Below are 4,076 nucleotides of genomic sequence, written 5' to 3'. Positions count from 1 at the left end.
CACTGCATATGTCCAACCAGCTTCATATATATTTGGTGACCCAATGACACATTAATTGCCTTTTATGTTCTTGTCATAATTGTTTTATCTTAATTGAGATACTATTAAATTTAATTGAGTAGCTCAAGAGGACGCTAGTAAAGCTCTTATTTAGGCTCTTGAGATTTTGAGGCCCACAAAATTTTACAAGTGGATTTATGATTTTATTTTTGCTTAGACAATATTAAAGTTTACAACAACATACCCAGTAATAACCCACACCGCGGGGTCTGGAAAGAGTAGTGTGTACGCAGACCTTATCCCTACCTTGTGAGGATAGAGAGGTTGTTTCCAATAGACCCTACAATATTAAAGTTTGCAGAAAAATAAAAAAAGTGTAAAAATTTGTAAAAAAGAAAGAAAGAAAGACTATATACTAGTTAACAATAAAAAAAAATTTTAGAACTTTGAAATAAATTGTTTAAATCTTCATATTATAAATATAATTTTTTATAACAATATCAAAGGAAATATATCGTAAAAGAAGCCTAACATCTTATTTATTTAAATTAACCCTTATTAATATAAATAATTATATTACTATGTAAAGTTAAAGGATTTTTGTCATTAAAAATATTATACTATAAACAACAAATACAAAAAAAAATGGCAACTCTAACTTTTTTTGCATATGTATGTGTATAAATATTTAAATTTAATGTACAAAATATAAGTTTCTTATTAAAATTTGGCTTTAGGCAACTAATTTCATTGAGCCGCTCTTGAGGCCATCAAACTAGTGGCAGATGTAGCCAGTAATAGAGCTAGAATTTTCATTGAGGGGTAATAAGTCAAAAAAATTTAATACATAGTATATACATAAAAAATAATTTTACCTATCTAAAGAGTATAATTTTTCAGCACATAGGTGTCTCTGGAAGCTACGTGGCTCCCTACGGGATGTAGCTTATTAGCTACTGATTTAACCTACCTTAGTATTTTTGACATAGGACATACATACTAAATTTTTACTTATTTAACAGTTCGATCGAATATTTATTTTTAGATTCTTTTATCTGTTAGAAAAAAAAGATAATCTATTATTTTTCCTTTTAGATTTTCCTTTTAGAAAATTAAAAATTCAATAAAATCCGATATAATTATACCTTTGACGGTTTAGTGAGATTGATATTAGATTGTCTCTATTTGCAATTTTTGGAGAGAGAGAGAGAATGGCTACTTATGCAAGTTTGTTAGCCTCTCTCCTTAACTCCAGTCTTCGGGCAGGGCAATGGGGCGGGCGGGGCGAGTGCGGGACGGGTTTGGCAAACCCACAAAAATTTCTACCTGCCCTGCCTCGCATAGTTATTTTTCAATTTTCAACCCACCTCGCCCCGCCACGCCCCACTTAATTTTTCTTTTTTCCGGCCGTAATAGTACAATGGACAGATTCTGGATATTTCTACAACTACTTACTAATTTGCATTCCCTTCCTTAGTTATCAGAGAAAAAGAGGAAAAAACATAAAGGTAGGAAAATATCCCCAAAATTCAAAGGAAAGTACTTTTTGAGAAGAAATTTCATTGTGTTCATTCAATTTCTAAGACAAATAAGAAAAGATAAGACAATTTTCCTAGAATTCCTAACGTAATACTTTTGCAAGAGGAAATCCAGTTAAAAGAAGGAATCCGATTTCCTACATGAAATTAAATGAACTTGTCATTTTCCAATAAGGAATTAAGTTGTGCTTCATTAGAAAAAAAGAAAAAAAAAAACTAAAGTTCCTAACTTAAATTAAAACATTGGGATTTTAACTATAAATCTTTATACGCAACAACAACATCAACAACAATGTCCCAATAAAATCCCATAAAGTAGGGTCTGAGAGGAGGGTAGTGTGTACGCAGACCTTAACCCTACCACGATGGGACAGAGAGGCTGCAGACTCTCGGTCATGAAGACGGAAGAAAAACTGTGTCCAATTATGTACCAAAACGTGTACAATCTATATATCTATATATATATTAAAGCAAGAAAATTACCATATATAATTGCATTGTGGTTAAGCCAAGTGGCAAGCTAATAAATACAAATAGTATATGGTAACTTTATTCTATATATATATATATATATATATATATATATATATATATATATCTGAATATGAATTAAAGAACAATTTTGAATTTATAGATAAAGTTTTTAAATTTGAATTAAAATAAAAAAAGAAATTTACCTTTTTTTTGGGTCAAGTTATTATACTTAATTCAGTTAATGATCATATGCAATCATGCTAGGAACTTTTGTTATCTTTTCTGATTATATAAATACTACTGCGCCTATGGAAAAAAAAACTATTCCATATAACTATAAAACTCTTTCACATTTAAAACCCTATAATTATAATTCTTTAAAACAACATAGCTAGATTTGAATAAATTAAATTTATTNAATTCGGTTAATGATCATATGCAATTATATTAGGAACTTTTGTTATCTTAATTCAAATTATGTAAATACTACTTCACCTCTGGCAAAAAAAAAATTCAAATAACTATAAAACTCTTTCACATTTAAAATCCTATAATTATAGTTCTTTAAAACATATAGCTAGATTTGAATAAAGCGAATTTCTTTTAAAATAAATGTGACATATAGGATACACGTCTATGGTTATCCAGATAATAAAAAAGAGTTTAAAAATCGAATAAAAGTTTACTTACATATATAATGAAGTAAGCCTAGATGCTGGAGAAAGAAACATCACAAAAATCAGTCAATATTCAGAAAAATTAAACTTTTTCCTTTTTGAAAACGTTTGTTTGAAGAGTCAATTTATATAAATGGACATCAAACAAATAATAAAATTTTGGCTATACATTTGCTATCATTAATTTTAATTTAGCACCTACTAGGAATTGAAGGGTATAAACTGAAACCTCTTCATTTAGCTGCAATCAAGCCAGCATTGCAAGGGTTTAATATTTTTTTGTTGAAGAATATCAGTTTATAATCACTAGATTATGTGAAAAGTTATTTTTCTCAAATTCAACAAGAGGGACATAGTTTCTAATTGATAGTTTCTATAGCAATTTTCAAGTGTAATAAAAAGTATATTTTAATAATAAAAAAAACTGGTATGACATGAAATATTTTTCTTAAAACGTAAACAAATTATTTCAAAATGGGATTATTTTTTAAAATATAATGTAATTTTAAAATTAAAAGGGTAAGATATTTTTGAATTTTAGTAGAGTTTTTAAATTATTATAATAGAAGTAATCATGGATAAAATCAAGAAACCGAAATCTTATGGAATATATACATAAATATCTGGCCAGATTTATTATTTACATTTTATAGCTAATATCCATAGATGATATACTGGCACCACACGATTATACACATATTATATATGGATTATATATAAATTACACGTTCTTCAATTTTTAATTTAAGTGGTAAGGCGAGCACTTATTTAGGTTGATTAGATAAAACCAAAAGAAAAATATGAAATAATTTCAACTAAAAACTAAAATATAAATAAAGTTCATATGTAGACAATTTCTATTATAGAGAAATAAATTAATTTTTCGTAAAAAAAAAAAGAAGAAGAAGAAGAAGAACGACATAAAAAATAAGATAAAAAAATAAATATAGAAAAAATGTATGAAAAATCTAAAAACCAGAAATAAGAGATGACAACGAATTTCTTCTTCTGTTTCATCTATGTTAAGTATAAAAAAATTGGAAATTGATATCATCGATTTTAAATATTTTTTTCAACTCAAATACATAGATTATAAGACAAGGATATCTTAGAATATTTTTTTTAATTCACGTTGTGTGTTTTTTTACAAAAATCACTATTACTAACAAACTGATATGATATCTGAATTTAAATATAGATGCAATTTGAGTAGTTTGCATTGAGGTTAAGCCAAGTATGGTAGAAAAAACTACTTGGCAATTTCAAGACAATATATGCAATGTAATATAATAACAGTCAACTAATTTAACATTTAATGATTCAAAGAACAAAATATATATATATATATATATATATATATATATATATATATATATATATATATATA

The sequence above is a fragment of the Nicotiana attenuata genome, unplaced genomic scaffold (assembly GCF_001879085.1).
Source record: "Nicotiana attenuata strain UT unplaced genomic scaffold, NIATTr2, whole genome shotgun sequence".
Lineage (NCBI taxonomy): Eukaryota > Viridiplantae > Streptophyta > Magnoliopsida > Solanales > Solanaceae > Nicotiana > Nicotiana attenuata.
The sequence above is the reverse complement of the archived record's forward strand: the minus strand, read 5'-3'. Positions refer to the sequence as shown.